This window comes from Protopterus annectens, chromosome 5.part1 (assembly GCF_019279795.1).
Source record: "Protopterus annectens isolate FY-2018-M chromosome 5.part1, PAN1.0, whole genome shotgun sequence".
In the NCBI taxonomy this organism is placed as follows: domain Eukaryota; kingdom Metazoa; phylum Chordata; order Ceratodontiformes; family Protopteridae; genus Protopterus; species Protopterus annectens.
Window position 1 is genome coordinate 475,493,546 of NC_056736.1, and position 19,669 is coordinate 475,513,214.

Below are 19,669 nucleotides of genomic sequence, written 5' to 3' on the forward strand. Positions count from 1 at the left end.
CTATGTCTTTTTCTGCAGCCATCATTAAGTCCATGGATTTCAAAGGCAGCTGTTGTACAGCAGTGTCCCAGTTGTACACATGTACTTTGCCATTGCTGCCTTAGCAGGTGTGTTTAAAGATGTTGGATAAAAGGGAACAATTAATGGCTATCATACTTCTCTGGACAAAACCATAAATAAAAGTGGGACAAAGGCCCACGAATAGGGACAATCTATAAATATTGCTCTTAGAAACTTAGAATGTTGATAGAATAACAGGTTTTGCATTAGCATGTGTTTTCTGAAGGGTATGAAGTGTGACACTGAAATGTCTGTTTAGATTTTCTAACCTCAATCTTTAATGACTTGCCACTACTTTGCCAGAAAAATATGCTTTTATAACAAATGGGACAAACATAGGGGCAAAACTCTGGACAGTCTGCAACAATCTGTACAGCTGACAGGTATGCCTGCTATCCCAGGCCTCACATACATCCATTATTATTTATTTGGATGTGTACTGGTGCAGTGTTTGCAACACACTCCCAGGTATACTACCATTTTTGCCATTATATGTGATTGCAGTGTGTCAGTGGCAATCAGTATATTTTGCTGGAAACACTTGTTTTAATTCAGAGCTCAGTGGCCTAGTGGGCTAATGCACTATGCTGTAGTTAACAGGGGCCTGGGCTTGAGTTATGGCAGGGGTGGTTATTTTGCAGATGTGCCTAACACTGTGAGAAACACATAAGATCATTAAGGCACTTTTAAGCACATTTAAGTGGGTTTGAGTGACGCACCACTTAGCTCCACACAAACCCAAGCTAAAAATGAACAAAGAAAAGAAAAAGGGGTGATAGGGCAGTATTGAAATGGGGGCAAGTGGGAGAAAACATACTGAAAGGCAGGTAGTGTTGTGCAGGAAGGATGTAGGAAAGGACCATAGCTTTCCATTTCTTCTACTGCAACAACTGTGCAGTTTCTACAGACTTTGCACATGAATTTGGACCCTCAAACCCCAGACAGAGGGGTAAGGACAACATAAATTTGCTGTCAAGCCAATTGGACCTAATTAGTTGTGTCCAGTGGACACGTGTGAAATGGAGAGCTATGTATGGATCAATATTTTTTGTGGGACAGGTGCCCACTTTTTTTTAAGGAGAGAGTGGAATGTTGGGGAAGTGATGTAGGTACATGTGGGGTGGTAAGTTTGGTAGGAGAGGTTACATTTGCAGACAGACAAGACAGCATACAGGGACAGTGTGTGACCCATAAGGGGGAAGACACCTTGGACAGGGAGGGTGTTGTAGAATCAGCAATGCATGTCCCCCCAGATGGCAGCAACATGACTGAGCTCCCCACCCATGGACAGTCAACATTGCTCCTTCACCAGGCCCCAGCAGGTTTTTGAGTCTACCCTCAATCTGGTGCAGGCATTGTTCATAACTCCAGTGCACCACGGCGAGTAGTTGATCCTGGGTGATTACTGCTCTTCAGCCACCGCTCCCAGGGAGGACAGCCCCCATTCCCTGAGGTGGCTCCACCGAAAGGTGGTGCAGGGCCAGCAGAGGGGCACCACAGGCTTGGGTCCCAAACATGCTAGGACCGGGTGCCATGGCTGGGTGAAGCAAGGTAGGCAGATCAGCAGGAACTGGCCTACCCTGATGTGCTATGGTGATAAAGGTATAGCAATGTGTACAGGTTAGGTATGAACAAAAGATTTTGTTAGTTATAACAGCATGCCAGATCAGTGGAAATAACCCATTAACATATCAATGCATATTATATGGAACACAACAATAAATAACATAACAGTCAGTATATCAACAGCATGCCAGTAACATTTATGGCATAAGGCCAACAATATTGGTAATTCAACAAGATATGTTAATATGCAACCACTGTAACACATAACAATAACACATGCCCCAAAATAAAGTTTATATATATATATATATATATATATATATATATATATATATATATAGTAAACCATAACAATGTGTAACAATAATAAAGTTAGATGAAGATAAGGGGTGGGGGGAGAGAGAAATACAATCCTTTACTACTGGTATAGTCTATATAGTTTACAACAGTACTGCTATATACTCTACAGGTGTGTACTTCCATGTTTAACAGTGTCCTATAGTTGCTGTAGCACTTATGTACCTCTCAAGCTATCTGCATGGGACAGTATGGACCAAGAAGTAACACCTGCAGGTACACATCTACAGAGAACACTTACACATCAGGTGGACCTATATTACTACCAAGATATACTATGGACTAATGTAGTGTGACTGTGCTACTGACATAATCGTGTCGAGGATACATGTGTGACAGAAGGATTACACAACAGTAATAATGGTCCATGACAGCGTGACGCTTGAGAGACATGTATGTTTACAGTACAGAGAGTAAGTAAATATCATGCCATCCTTGGAAGGCATGGGGAAAGAACTTCAGCAAACTTTCACAGACTCTCCAGGCATATAGCCATACCAAGATTACACATTTTATTTATTTTATTTTATTACTATTATACTTTTTGCCTTTATTTTATGAAGTCGTATCACATTCCTGGTCAATGCTCTTAACAGTCTGTTACATCTAAACACACACACTATTTACTCATAATAAGGGCTGTCATACATTTACCTGTATTTCCTGTAGAGAGAACATCTTTCATCAATACAAAACTGATTCAGTTATATTTCTTACATGTGCACATGGCACCGGATTTGAACCTTCATCTGTGTGTGGCAAAATGTACTTGAGACAGAGCATTTAACAAACTAAGTCACAGAGCCAATGCTGACTACTGACTAATATTTGGCTAGATCTCACCTGGAAACAAAATATTTTTATTTATTTATGTATTTATTTTACATTTGTTGACTGGGATAGTCCGACTGGATGCATGTCCATTTTCAGCGGAGGCCCGGGGAGAAAAGCTCCAAGGGTAAGCAGATACAGCATTACATAGTACCAGCATTACATATTACAAACAGACTATTTACAGTCATTACATAAGTAAGCAAGTTAAACATGTTCCACAGGTTAGAGTTAATCCTGAGCGTAAGTCAGGATTAAATTAAGTTACACAGTAAGCTGGTTAACAGATTTTTACACATTCTAGAGAGAGTTAGCCAGGCTTGATACATTGACATAGCCAGTTATGTGCCAAATGTTGTTTGAGTCTAGTTTTAAATTGACCAAAGGTAGAAAGTAAGGTAATATCAGCTGGAAGAGAGTTCCAGGTCTGCTTACAGAGTTTGCAAAGAGAGAGTCACCAGCTGTGTTATTAATTTTGCTAGTCTGAATTAGTAGTTAGTTAGAGGATCGAAGCGGTCTAGGATTGTTATAGGGGGTGATAATATTTTAAGTGCAGGAGTATTGTCTGGATTATAGAGGATTTTATAGGCCATAATCAGTTGGTTATACTGGATTAGGCTGGGTAGTTCAAGCCACCCAAGCTGATTTAGATTGATGCAATGATGTGTCCTAAAAGGCAGCCCAGTGGCAAACCTGGCAATGTGGTTGTAACAAATTGAGAGTTTGTTAAGAACAGTCTTGTTTAAATTTGAGAGTAGAGGGGATGCATACAGAAGGGTTGAAAGAAGGTGAGAGCAAGCTATGGCAGTTTTAGCTGGAGGGGTTAGGAAGGCTTTTATTCTGTAAAGAGACCCTAGTTTTTTATTGATGGTTTTGATAGTTTGGTTAACATGTAGGTCGAATTTTAAATTATTATCTATGATGACACCTAATAGTTTTGTAGAGATGTCAGGGGAGATTATTATGCCATCATTTGAATTTATGGTAAAGGTGAAAGTGGTAGACCTACGTATTGGTGAAAATAACAACATTTTAGTTTATTTGGGATTTAGGATCAGACGACGTTCAGAAAGACAGTTTTCTATTGTATTAAAGGTGGTCTGGGTAGCTGACCATAACTCTATTGGAGATGTGGCCGAGCAAATCAAAGTAGAGTCATCAGCATATTGGATACAGCTGACTTTTGGGATGACAGTATAAAGGTTGTTAATGAAGATGGAGAGCAGCAAGGGCCCTAGTATAGAACCTTGTGGTACTCCAAGGATGTTCAGTAGAAGATTAGAGAGTTTTTTCTGTCAGAGGACAGCCTGCTGTCAACCATTCAGGTAGGATTGAAACCATTGAAGGGCTCTAGTATCTAGACAGATTGTTTGCAGGGTGTGGATTAAAAGTTGGTGATCAACCATGTCGAATGCCTTGGAAAGATCCAAGAAGAGGGCTGAGGATATATAATTATTGTTGCAGTTATGGTTTATGGTGTTGGTAAAGGCTAGGAGGGCTGATGTAGTGCTATGATGAGGACAGAAGCCATGCTGAGTGTCTGCCATAAGGTGATTCTGGATTAGGTGGTGAATGAGTTGTCTATGAATACATTTTTCCATAATCTTGGCAAGTGGAGAGAGTATAGCTATTGCCCTATAATTGGAGAATTCAGTAGAGCTGCCTCCTTTGTGAAGTGGGATTACATAGGATATTTTCCCGATGGTGGGAATTTTAGCTTCTACTATGGTTCGATTGATTAGTATTGAGATGGGGTAAGCAATAGCATCAGCTGATTTTTGTAGGTACTCGGCAGGGAGTTGATCAGCAGAAAGTCTAGTGGGTTTCAATTTTTTGATCAAGGTACGGATAAGTGAAGTGGCAACTGGTTGGAAGCTGAACGTGAGTAGGTTTCTAGGGGTGGTACTTTCAGGAACAGGGGAGCTAGGAGGTAGTTGGCTAGCTAGGGCTTGAATTGTCTCAGTAAAGAATCGGTTAAAACTGTCAGAAACATCTTCAGAGGTTTTATCAATAGTAGCAGCAGGGATTGGGGTTGAAGTTTGTCCAGGATGTAGTAGATTATTTAAACCTGCCCAAAATGTCTGAGGGTTATTTTGATTTACTGTCTGTAAATTACAGTACTACTGTTTTTTGTCTTATAAAATGGATTTTTTAGTTTCGTTCCTGGATTGCCTGTATCTAATGTGATCTTGGGGGTCTTTAGAAGAACGCCATAAAGCCCATGCTTTGTTTCTAAGGGTAATTTTGAGTTTAGACTCTTTAGAAAGCCATGGTGCAGTTTTTGCCTTTGTTCTCTTTGAATGAACAGGTGCATGCAAATCAAGGATCTCAAGGAATTTGTTGTTAAAGTATGCTACTGCTTCCTCTAAGGGGAGATGTTTTAGGATAGACCAATTACATGAGTTTAGTTCTTGTTGGAATTTGAAAGGGTCAAAGTTTTTATTGCTTCTAACCTTTCTGAGTAAAGGTTGTTGGGAATTAATGGGTTTGTGCTTAATTACATATGTGAGAAGGTGATCGCTTAGGCCATCAAGGAGGGTACCAGAGGTGTATAGTTGGGGGTGACTATTTATGAGTACCCAGTCAAGTATGCTTTCTTTCTGGTTGGGTTTACCTATCCTGGTAGGAGTGGATATAATTTGTGTAAATGTATGCAGGTTAATATGGGTGGTTGGGAATTCTGAGGAACAGGTGCCCCAGTCTATGTTAAAGTCTTCAAGTAGTAGGGTTTCTTGGGGGTAGTGACATGATAGCCAGTGCAGGATATCTTCAAGTGTAGATATAGCGTTACCTGGAGGAATGTACATACAGATGCTATTAATGCATTTATTTTTATTAAGTTGCAATTTGGTGGCAAGAATCTCTGAGTTATTAATCTGAGGTGGTTGTATTACATCTATGGTGACATTCAACTCACATTTATAGAGTACAAATATAACCTGGTAAAAGTACTACAGTTTTATACTAGACTGCATTGACAGTTGGACCCACATGCATGAGATTCACGCATGACAGAGGTACTAGGTAAACTATACATTACTACACAGAATGCAGGTGTATACAATATACTGCTAGTGGGTGGAAATATCTGTGAAGAATACAAACCATATCAGATTATTGGGTTGGCTAGCTCACCCATATACATTTGCAGATAGTGTATTTGCAGTCTACAGTGTCAGTCTACAATGTTATACTTGCCTGCAGCATCATACCTCAGATCATGAATGCATATAGCTGAAATGCAATGGTTAACACAAGACAATAGTGATATACACAATATACCTTGGGTGCTAATGGCATTGCTTAAGATGTTACTGCAGAACAGGAGTCATAATGCATTTCTTGTACTACAGCTCTGAATCTACAGTTGTTGCATAACACTCTGTATTAGCTATAACTTGAGACAGGGAGTGGTGTTCCTTTGTACCTTTATTTCAGAGCTGTTCTCATAATTGATTTCATGCAAAACAGCCCTAATTACACACATATGGCACAACATAGCTTTATTAGGGGTACCTTCATGCACTTAATGGTATAGTTTTGAGTCTTTGTTGCACAAATGTTGACATAATGCAGGTGTTGCAGTATAGCTGTAATTGCACAATTATTGCAGTAGAACATTTATTTCATTTTCATTATCAGGGTTAATGGTTTTCTCTACTCTGTTTATTGTACTATAGTTGTTAGCAATCAATTATTGCAGTACAGGCCTACATCCACATGCATTGCAATACAAAAATCTTTACTGTGCTGTATGTATCTATTGGCAGTTAATGCTTTACTCTTTCTTGCTTATTTGATTATAGATTAAAAATTAATTTGTACTCACCCCACTCACGGTGCAACCTGGCCAAGTGCCCTGCATGAACCTCTAGATTGTGAGCTGTCTCCTCTGCAGCTGTAGGAAGAGAAGCAGACCATTAGGCATAACGTCTATCAAACATTCAGATTAGGTATTGGTAAAACAATGCTAACAGTAATTACAGACTTATGGGGCATTCCCAGCCTGAGCTTTCTGTACCTAGGTGTCCAGAAGATTCCCCTTCCAATGCTTCAGGTCATCATAGTCATGACAGACCTGCTCACCTGTGTGAGGGATACCTGTAGCAGTGGTGAGATTGCATACTAGCCAGTCCCAGGCCCCTGCCTTGCACTCTGAGTCCTGGATCTGCCCCTGCAGCAGACAGTCTTCATGGTCTTTCAGCAGGAGACCAACCATGACCCTGGATTCCTGAATGCCTGACTGCTGCGCCCAGAAGCACAGGCTCTCTCCAACACCTGGAGTTCAATCTCCAACTGGTTATGCTGTATTCCTACCTATTGTACTTAATATAGCCTGTTTTCCCACCCTTACAGACCACTGGGCAAATTTTAAAAATGTGGTGTGTATCTTGGCACCACACAAACCAGTGCAGCTGAGCTGAGCAGTGCTCAAACTGGCAATGCTTAGCAGTGTGCAAACCAGCAAAGCAGTGCCAAGCATTGCCTAAACAAAGGTAGTTAAGCAGTACTTATCATGGTTTAGCAAGGCTTAGCAGACCTTAGCTGAGTGCAGCAGATCATGATTTAAAATAATTGGCATAATTTATATTTCAAAAATAATTGATTATTTTCCCTTTCATGTATTTAAACCCCACACCTACTGCAAATAAGACCATAACTCTATCCACTTGGCTACTTGGATATCTGGAATGCTGCTATACTTTTACATATACCTCTGAGACATGTTTAAGAACTGCTAAGCACCATGTCATGTCAAGCAAATCTGCTAAGCAATGCTTAAACTTGACTTTTGATTCAAAAATTGAATACATTTTGTTTCTATTTTTAGATGTCTGTCAGGTGTCGATTGCTGCACACCACCCACACCACATAAATCCAGTAAGCAATGCATAAACTCTTGACCTTAGAATCAAAAATTGAATGCATCCGGTTTCTATTTTTAGATGTCTGGAACATGTCAATTGCTGCGCACTGCACCACACCACGCAAACTTTTAAAAAATATTAAATACATTGGAATCATGCACTTGGACAGTGTCAGGGTGTGTTACTCATCTGTAGATACAGTTAGTGACACACTCCCTACACTGATTCAATAACTGTGTTCCACAGCTCACCCTCAGCAATGCACCATCATTAATATGCATGGCATGCTACCAATGGGGAACCTCGTACACAGACATGGTAACTTCCATGTAGGCTCTACATTATGTCAACATGGAATTTATTAAATCTGGGGCTTTGGCTCAGGGGCAGCGTTATGGATGGGATTAGCATGCATTAAGTGGAGTAGCATAGCTGGGCACAGTTTGCGCTGGCCTAAGTGTATGTATATATATATATATATATATATATATATATATATATATACATATATACAGATAGCTATATAGATATAGATATATAGCTATAGATATATAAATACACACACACACACACACATATATATATATATATATATATATATATATATAGTTATTTTTGCATCACTGTTTTTTTCTCAATTTAGCAATAATCTTAGCAAACATATATATCTACTCTACACTATTCACTTAACTTACTCTCTGTAAATTTCAGAACAGACTCCTTTTCAGATATGTAGCCCTAAACCTATCCACATCCTAATACATGTGCTGGTAAAAAGAATTGTTAGACATTTTGAGATCAAGTTTGCAGCAAACTGCAAACCAAGGTAAATAAATAAAGATAACAATGTATAATATCAACTGTTACAAATTTTCAAAAAAAAATTGTAAGAGGCAATCCTCCTGTATCCCCAGCACCCCTTTATAACTAACTATACTAATGCCATTCTTGTCAAATCTTAGAGTAAACATTTCACTGTTTCACTATGCACATTGTCTCTTCCTTTAATTTAAATGGAAATTGCTTAAATCATCATCATCTTCTTTTAGCTGTTCTCGTTAGGGGTCACCACAGTGAATTATCTGTTTCCATTTCTTTCTCCTCCCATCTTGCTCTCTCACACCAACCACCTGCATGTTCTCAGTAAATGGAAATTGCTTAAATGTAAATTACTAATCTAGTTACATTATCACACCCATGTATTCCAGGGTGAGGGTTACCAAGGGTATATATCCATGATCCACAAAACTGACCAGTCTGTGATGGTACCATTCACACCAATCTGTAATGACAACTACTGCCATCAATATGACATGGACAGTGCTGCCACCAATAAATGAAGATCATAAGCTATGGTCCTCTAATCTGCTGTATTGATTATACAAATATAGCTAATAACAAGATGAAATAAAATGCAAATACATTTGATTATAACTCTGTATAATATAGAGATGTACATCAGGTTTAGCCCCAAAGGCATGCAACAAATGTGCACTGTTGCCTTGGAGTGTGTATAACATTAGCCACTCCAAAGAATGCTCACAATACCAGCTGTGAAGTATGGCTTACTAAAACCTTTAACAGCTCACAGTATGCTCTGTGATTTACTGTACTCATGCACACATACACACACACACACACACACACACACACACACACACACACACACACACACACACACACACACACATACACACATATAAACTAGTTTTCAGAGAAGTCTGGTAAAACATTCAAGTGAAATAAACTTGTCCTTGGTTATTGTAGATGTCACCAGCAGCTGGCCCAGTCCAGTGTGCAAAAGACAATCAACTATTGTACCACTCTAAGAGAAAAGAGCAATTTAAAAAATGTTAGCTTTATCAAAACAGTCTTTCCTTCCTGAAGAGATGGAACCCAATAGCCCTATGCTAACAGATAGCAGTATTCTTATATCAATAAATAATTAGCAGCTATAAGATTTTAAAATTAAATAAGTATAGCTATTTACTAATTAAAAATGTAGTGTTGCAAATGAGAAATTAAATATATGGACAAGATTAAGTCTGCCTTGACAAAATATAAAATAAAGTGTTTCAACAGGTAGATGGCTTATAGTAGAATATTGACTATTTGCCTAATTCCTAACTACTTGCTGACTCTGTTTGCCAGCTCCATTAACATGGAATGATAAGCCCCTGACTATTGCTGCAGACAGTCTAAGTCTGATTACCACCATGCATATCTGTTGGATCTGGCATGTGGAGAATGGGAGTACCTATCTTGGAAGCGAGGGAGGGACGGCATTATCTGGGCCTGTATGATTCCACAATCATTTAGAGAAGGTGCAGTGTGGCAACAGGCAGCTAGAACAGCCTCTAGATCACATTATCTAACTTAATTTGCAGAATTATAGACAAACTATATCAGCACAAGCGGAATCAACCATCTTGACGTCTGATGGTGATCTTGGGTAAGACAGAAGTCTAAGTTTATAAAGTGCAATCCTCTTCACGTTGATCACAAAATAATGAGTATCATTGAATGGATTGTAAGTCCGAGACTGTAGTATTAGAGAAGTTTTCTTAATCTGAGGTGCAACAATCTCAGAATTAGTATACATATGCAGCGCATGTGTATGTGGTGGAGGGGGGGTGCGAGATGGTGCAGCCTCCCTGGAAAATGTTTTATGTAGGTTTACAGTAAGTCACAACATTTCTGTTTTCAGTGCCACTCTCCATTCTGTAATCAGTACTAAGAAGATCAAGCATTGGATCCTTGCACTCCTGCCATGTAGCTGTGTATTGTCTTGTATACCTGCTTTAACACATATGACTACTGCAAGAAAATGGTAGTGGGAGTTCTAAGTTACTCACAAATGGAAAGGCTTGCAGTACAAGCTTTTCTACTTTCATTATAGAATGGAAGGCAATTCACATTTGAAAACATGAAAAGCAGTCAACTGCTCACATCTACATCTTCATAATAAAACATATATTGTTTATGGAGAGAAATTCTGCTCCAAAGCAAAAAAGAAATTGCTGTAACAGAAATAACTTAATACAGTTGCTTTTTAAATGTGATTCTAATTGGAGAAATGAAATTACACTCATATCAAAATAAAAAAGTAAAAAAAATATATATCCACCCTCCTGCATGCAATAGTGTCCCACAAAGTAGTATACTCTATAAAAATAACAAGAGAATTTAGAAAATTCACTCAGAACATATCAGGATGTGAGAAAGCATCCTAAAGTAAACAGCTGAATGCATAAGCCCTTCTAACTGTCTTTAAAAAATATTGATAAAATGTATATTAAACCAATGTATTATTCTAGTGCTGACACTGACATGATGAATGCATGCACAATACAGCTACATGTTGTTCTGGAAATGAGAAAAAAAAACAGAAATTAATTTGCTTGACAAAATGACATTATTTTAAAAAAAGAAAATATTTTTAAGTAATGTCATTAGTCATAACAGTAACTGGCATAAGGGTACTGTTAATTCAGGTTTACCCATGCCTTCCTTGTTTGATGGCATCTCCCTAATGACCAGACCACAGCAGTCATCCATTACCACATTTGAATGTGAGATATTCTAAAATAATTCATGAGGCAATGTTGATCACCAAAAGGATGTTCTCAAACTCCCTAATCTCAAAGTCTCAGTTTATCAAATAAAAAGGAGACATTGTCTTAGTGTTTATATATGGTATTATACAATAATCTGCAATGCTATTCTGTGAATATTTGCATAGTAGCATAGAGGTAATCATTATTACCACATAGGATTTAGTTCTCCTGTTCATTTCTTAGATGGGCTGCTTTGTCTCTGAGGTCTGTACATCTGTGTGTGTTTTTACTAGCTGCCTTTTCTTCTTACCATGTTACAAAGATAAGCTGTAGGCAAATTGGCAATTCAAATGACATGCGTGTTTGCTTGCCATGTGGGTGTGCATGTACATCCTGCGATGGGGCCTGATGTGGCTTGGCACAACATTTAGGATGAGGAGTTTGCCTTTGACCCTACACTGGATTAAGAAGATGATTAAAGAAAGAATGAATGGATGAATAAATGGATGAAAGCATGGTTGGACAGATATTGATCTGTGCAATTTGTCAAAAAAAGTGCACAGTTTTCCAAATACTTTCAGTTATCTTACACACTTTCTTGATGAATTTATCATTGCATTCTCTGAAAGCCATCATATTTGGATTTATTGAAATAAGTGATGCTTTGGTCTACATATAATTATTTATTCTTATACTTGTGTTTCCGGTTCACCTTCTCTGTGCAACATTTCTTATTAATGTTAATTTCACTGTGATGATAACCCTTTTATCAGAATTGTGAGTCCTTACTAGGGAACACTACTAACCCATTGTATATAATCACTTTGTTTTTATAATTGTTTGCTAAGTTCTGCGTAATCTATGTAAGTTTGTCTATGTGGAGCTTTTCTCCTCGGGCCTCTGCTGAAAATGGACATGAATCCAGTCGGACTATCCCGGTAAACAAATGTAAAATAAATAAATAAATAATAAAATATTTTTGTCAAGGGGCTTAATTTTCAAACAATATGTCGCTGAATGTCCAGTTATGAGGACCAAAAAGGGCTGCTTTTGCTTGTTAAGAGACAATAAATAAACCCCATCCTACTAATAGTCAGTTACAACTTGTAGACACAGAGTAATAATATTTATGCACAGAAACTTGAAATTGTCTTTCTTGGAATATAGGCATGAAAGTACCCCTAAAAGTAGACCCAATGCCAGGGACTTGGGACTGCATGCAGATACTAATCTGATGTTTGGCTATCATGTGTCTACAATGGTAAGAAGATCATTCTGCATTGCTCAACAAGTGATGGCATGGCATCCAACTCCAAGGTGGTCACTGTTCTACTGTGCCTCAGACCAGAGTATAATGCAGACTTCAGCATGTACCTCACTGAGAACTTGCAACAGTTTGAGAGACCACATGCTTTCTTCACAAAAAGAATACAGGGGGTAAGCATGTCCAATATGAACATTATCAAATTCCTATCCCTGTACTTACTTTTCTACGGACTATTGCATGGTCTATGCCTACCCTCCAAGGCATCCTATGATGAATTTGTTGCACATCTGCAAAATAAATATGATCAAAAATACTTATTCTAAGGATCTAACTCTTGTCTGTGACATAAATAGGACATGTTGGAGTGGCCGGTATGTGTATGAAAGATTACCCCTTCTCTGGAATAGGCTTCCTACCCATGAGAAGCCAGAATCATCCCTAACCTTATTTAAACATAACTTGGAACAATGTATAGGAAATCGCAAATTTACACCTGGGTTGGTACCTACATCTGTATTGGGAAGGGGTAGCCTGTGAATGCTTGATGTCTTCAAGTCTATATCTTAACAGTAAAATTCCCTGGGATACTCACATATGTCAGCAATATCTTAAAAAATCTACAGCATGTTTAGCTATGGTTAAAAAAGACTCTTTTGCTGATCGCATAGTAACCACCCATAAACCTGACTGTGAGATGATGTGGAGCATGGAGATGCACTACATATATAGACAGCTTGATTTAAAGGAGTATGAATGATTGAAATGAAGTCAAGTCATACTTTTTTACCATTTCTTTTGCAGTTTATCTATTCTGACCAGATGCAATGACTATGGAAATATAAATTTAGCATTAAATTCAGTTTTGGGCTATTTTGCCCAATCTCAGAAAGAAATGGAAGATCCCAGAAAGTAATAGTAAGCACAGCAGGCAAATATAACCCAGTGGATTCCTGAAGCATATTTTATGAGTTTATTTTTGTTAAATAGGTGAATAGAGTCATCTGAAGACGCTTTTCCATCTTCACCTGGGTCAGACGTCACAGTATAATATATGTATAAATATGTATAGACAGACACAGAGATAGGTAGGTATATGTATAGGTATATATGAGTCCAAATTGTTTGATCTATGATTGCTCTGGTCAAGAGGTGGTAGTGCACTGTTTTCCAGTCGTATGTTTAGTTTATAGAGCAGACATTTTTTTCATGTAGCTGCTTGTCAAAACACATAAAACAAAGACAAGGACCCAAAAATAGAAAAGTACCCTCCTCAACCTTAACCGGCAAATAAGACAACCTATCAAATCCTCCAAGAGCTGCTTTGAGAGAAACCTAGCAAGTATTGCCAAGGATAATCATAAGGCTTTTCACAGCTATGGATGTAACCTAAAGGTAGGACCCAAGCATGTACAGAATTGGTGGTCAACATTGACCCCACATAGATAGTGAATCTGCTAGCAGATAGGTTTGGTGAAAATTTCACTCCCTTATCCCCTCCTGACTTACAACAAACCCTCCCCGAAACCCACCCTCCCATCCTTCCATATCTGAAGAACAGGTCCTCCAAGCTCTGTCCAAGGCAAAGAACATGGCCTCTATGGGACCAGATGACCTCCCAGACTGTCTTCTAAACAGGCTAAAACATGAACTAGCATCACTACTAAGTACCTTTTTCAATCATAGCCTAACCACAGGCTTTGTTCCAGTGGAATGGTGAATAGCTACAGTTATGCCTCTCCATAAAGGTGGCCTAGCTACAGACCCGGGAAATTACAAACCCATAAGCCTGATCAGGCTCATCTGTAAGGGCATGGAATATATTATTATGGACCTCATAAATAAAGACATAGGTGACCTCCAAACCCTGGATCCTACCCAATTCAGCTTCAGGAAAGGCAGATACTGCCAGTTAAATCTGGTAGAATTCTTTAAAAGTATGACTAGAGCCATTGATGAGGGCAATCTGTGCATGCAGCATATCTTGACTTGTCATAAGATTTCGTTACATTCCCACATTCAGGCATTACCAATAACCTTAGCAAGCTGAATGTAAACCCCTTTATTATAAGATGGGTTGCCAACTGGCTCACAAACCAGAAACACACTATCAAAGTGGGTGACTGCACATCAACCAGCAGACCTGTTACCAGCCAGGTGCAACAGGGGTCAGTGCTGGGCCCCCTTCTGTTTGGTATATAATTCTCAGACGTTCAGGTCAAAACTAAAAGATTGTGGCTGACCAAGTTTGCAGATGACTGCAAACTAGGTGCAATCATTGAATGCGCAAATTATGTCAGTATGCTCCAGGAGGGTCTCGCACAGACCAACAGCTGGTGTATTAGTCATAGTCTCAAACTGAATGCAAAGAAATAAATCTTCATTCCCTTTGTCACAGACAATGTCCCTTCACACTATCAAATTAACAACAATATCCTAAGTAGCCATGAAGTGGTAAGGGATCTGGGATCACAGGTTGCACGACCTTAACTTCAACCACCATGTGTCTATCATTGTAACAAAAGTTTTCCATGTAGCTCACTTGATTAGTAAAGGCATCACCTTGAGAGCAAAAGAAGTTATAACCCCCCTATACTCAGCAATTATTCAGCCCATAATTGAATATAATGCCTCAATTGGTATGTACCATACCAAGCACCTGCAGCAATTAGAGAGACCTCAGAGGTTTCTAACAAAGACGATCAAGAGCCTCCAGCATATGCCTTACACATATTAACTAAAGGCCCTGTCACTATACTTCGTATCATGTAGACTTTTTAGGCAAGAATTATGCCTGGCCTACGGAGCAACCCAATACTCAAATCTAATGAACGTTACTTCATATCTGTAAATCAACAGGGTCATAGGGTTACCCATTCCAAAGACTTAAATATGGCCTGCAACTTAAATAGGACATGCTGGATGGACAAATTTATCTCCCAAAGACTGCCATGTCTTTGAAACAGGCTACCAATTCATGTGAAACAGAGCACCTGTATGACACTGTTCATGAGGATTCTGGATGAGAGGATGGAGCACCATAAATTCTTACCAAGGATAATGTCCACAACCCTCCTGGACATAGGCAGTCATCACTAAATGCAATCTTGGTTATTGACTAGTACTTCTACAGTATATGGGGTTGAAACAGCTATGTTTAAAATGATCTTGGGTTGATAGCCTAGTAATCTCCTATGATCCTATGATCATATACATTTGTATTTGGAATTGTGTGTTGGTTATGGTTAAAGTAAGGGTTAGGTAAAGGAATGCATTAAGTGTTAGTGTAAGTGTGTAGAGTTAGGGTTAAACTAGTGGATAAATTTAGTATATGCGTGTGTATGTGCATATGTGTGCACACGTGGGGAGTGTCTGAGCTGTCTTGTGTGGGGGTACTGTTATGCTATTTATTTATTTATTTATTTATTTATATTTGTTTACCATGGTTGTGCCCTGATCTCAATAGACCATTTGCAGGCACAGCCAGGGTGAATAGGATCACATAAGAAATGAGCAAAACATATTTACAGATACAAGAATATGCTAAAAAAAATACATAATTATAGATGCAAACAATGTCAAAACATAAATGGAAAAATGGAATTATGCTTAGCAGAACTTTATGGATAAGATGCAGCCATAATGACTGAGATGGCATATTCCACAAGAATAGCAGCATACCATTACATAGACAGGTATGAAGACATTAGAAGAGGCAAGTGAGAATAGTTGAAAAAAAAGATATCATGAGGTGAAGGCAAAGAAAAGGTGTGACAGGCATGGGGAGTGAAGATAAGCAGAAAGGAGATGAAGTGTGAAAGATGCAAAAAGAAGAGGGAAGTAGGATGAATGAGAGGCAGTAAGTAAAGAGGATGACAGGATGAGATAAGGGAGAATGAAACATGGATAAAGGGGTATGTAAAAGAGCAGCAGGGTTCATGCAATATGATCTGACTGAATGCTGCTGGGAGAAGACGTGTTCCTTGAACTGTTGTCTGAAATCGCAGTACTTTTGGATATCTTGGACTTTGAAAGGAATGGAGATCCCTAGTTTAGGTATTAGGATGGAGAATGCATGGTCAGTGCAATAGAGTTTACTCTTTTGAGTTAGTATGGTGGGTTGATATTGAGAAATACTCCTGAGATTATATGTGGGGGTTTTGTTGAAAAGTTTAAGAGTGAGAGAGGATGATGTCTCAGGAGAAATGGCTTTGCTAATTAGTGATCCTAGTAGGAGGTTGGCTGTAAAATTCCTGGGAGCCCTTTAGCTTTGGTGAGAGGCAGTAATGTTCATTATTGGAGGAGTTAGTAATGAACATATAAGGTGGTGGCATTTTTCTTTGAGACTGCAGCTATAATGGGAGTTCCATATTTGAGTTGAGATAAAAGTATGACTTTGCCTGTAGCAGCTTCAGCTTGCGTGGACAAAAGATGTGATAGCTTGTTTGCCTAGAGCAGTAGTGTGTTGAGCTTTTTGCATGTTTTGAATGTATATTTGAAAGTGAAGATATTAGTCTAGCGAAATGCCAAGGTATTTGAAGGATGTGGTAGTTTATATGGTGGTATTGATAGCATCTTTAATATTAATGAAGCTGGGTGCTTTGGTTATTTTTTGGGTTGGTTCCAAACAGCATAGCTTTTGTTTTTGATGGACTGAGTATCAGTTTCTAGCCTATTAGTTAGATGTCTATTAGCTTGTTATGGGAAGGGTTTTGTTAATTTAACATGCTAGTTAGGGTTAGAGGCAGAGGCAGAGTTAGGGTTAATATTAGCAGATATTACTTAGGAGTGGCAGGGGGGCAAATTATGTAATATTGACTTACAGAAATTTGACAGCTATTAAATTGACATCTGCAAATCAAAGCCCGATTCACCAACCATCAAAAACTACCAAAACTAGACTAATCATAGAATGAAAAATAAAAAACATTCTCCTTTTACAATCACTCATTGAAGAAATAACAACAAAGACAAGATAACTGGCTCTAATAATTGGCCATGTAGTTAGTGTCATTCTAGGTGGATTCATAATGTGTCAGCTTGTGATGAGATGGTTGACAAGCCTTCCTGCTTTGACAGGGAATGTCTGTACCTCTCTTATAAAGATGATCGCATTCTGGCTAAAGACTTTGCTGCCCCCATAATGCTTATTTTAGGCAGAGTCTATCTGATAGACATTCCAACCTAGCAAATTTTAATTTGAAAGACATTAATGTGGCTCTTCTCAATGCCAGGAGTCTTAACAAAATATCCCCAAACTTGAGAATTTCCTGCAACTTGAACACATTCATTTATGTGTAGTTGCAAAAGCATGGTTTCCGAGCAATGAAAGCATTTCCACAGTTCCTGGCTATAATGTCTATCATGTCAACTGACCTAAGGGCAAGAGTATCTATATTTGTCAAAGATATCATCACATAGCAACAGATTCCTTGGAACATCACATTCAAACTCTTAGAACTCCAGAAAACCATACACAAATCTAACTTCTGCATCATAGGTACTCATAGAACACCCTCTATGCCTGTCTCTGAGCATGATAGCTATCTTAATACATTAGCTAAAATTCCTATTAAACCCAAGACCTCTTTCTACTATGGAATTTCAACTCTATCAGTAAACTGGTTAACCTACAGTGCCAGTCTTCACTGAGCACTTCCTTGACATTAAAAAAGCTAACTCTCTTTCATAAATATTTAACCATCCTACTAGGGGACTTGATGTCATTGATCTAGTCCTCACAGATATGGCCAGTTCTTGTAAATCTCTATATCTAATAATCAGGCTTTGTTAAATCAGACCATAATTTAGTCACCTTTTCCTTTAAAACTGGTGGTACTTCTGTAAATAACATTGTTTTTAGTGACGTCTCAAAATCAAATCTTCCTTAGTTACTTTATGACTTAAATAAATTATGCTGTAGTCCTCCTCTGAATGATCCCATTGATAAATCTTCTACCTATTCCTTTGACTTCTACTCCAACTTAAACAGATGTATTGACAAGGCAGTCCCTCTCTACAACAAATATAATGAGAAATTTAAAAACACCCCCCTGTGGCAGAATACCCTTTCAAATAAATTATATAACAATTGAAAGGTAGTGCTTTATGCTTACAGGAAGTCTCATTCTGCCTACCTTAAGAGCACACGTAAGTAAAATAACAAAGAGCTTAAGGGAATGACTAGAAACTCAAAGCTGAGTATGAACTTAAAATAGCCACTATAACAAAAAAAAAAAAAAAACTGAAAGGGCCGGATTCAGAAAGGCTTGCACAGAGTCTAAGAGTAGTGTAAGACTCCAGACAGCTAATATATCTGCTGAGTGATCCAGGAATTGCCAGCAGAGGCGTGCATGAGAGCTCCTAAAATGACTCTTGCACGGACAGTGTTAGGTTATGCAAATTACCTCATTTGTTGCTGAAAGCTATGAAAATGAGGTAAATTTGTGATCCAGGAAACACTAACCTGTCCGAGTAAGAGTAGTGTTACTTGTAGAAATGTACTCGGTTGGTAACTGAGTACCATTCGGCAAATAGCAAAACGGAGCAATGACAGCTCCAAATAAAGGATGCTTCCAGTTGAGGAATCATGCCAATGGCCAAATATAAGGCCATTGGCATTTATATGTGTTGCAAAATAATAAAAAATAAATTTATTCTTTTCCCTGATCTCCGATGTTTAAGCGTAGCGCAGCGCCGTGCAAACATGCTGAGCTCTAAAAACCATTAAAAAAAAAGCCAAAAATAGGCATTTTATTAAAAATATCCATCTGCCATGCAAGTGAATGGCAGGCTAAAGACAACATGACTACTGAGTAGTGCTTGCTAAGGGGGGAAGCTCAGTGTGAGAGATGTAACCAAGCACTAGTAGCCAATCCTATGCAAATGATTATAAGGATAGTGAATTCCAATTTTCCCTGCCATGTGAACCCTGTCCCTAGAGTGTAAGAGTAGGATTAGGGAAGTAACAGAGTAGAAGATAGGTGACATCATGAGGGGGCTATGTATCAAAGACTGTAAGCTTATTGGAGCAGAGTGGCATGTGTTTGCTGTGAGTTACTCAGGACTGGAGGAGGCATGTCTACAGTTGTCTGAACTGAAACCCAGAAACCGAAGGCGTACGCTGTGGATACCACCAAAGTTTCTTGCAAAGATGCTTACACTGT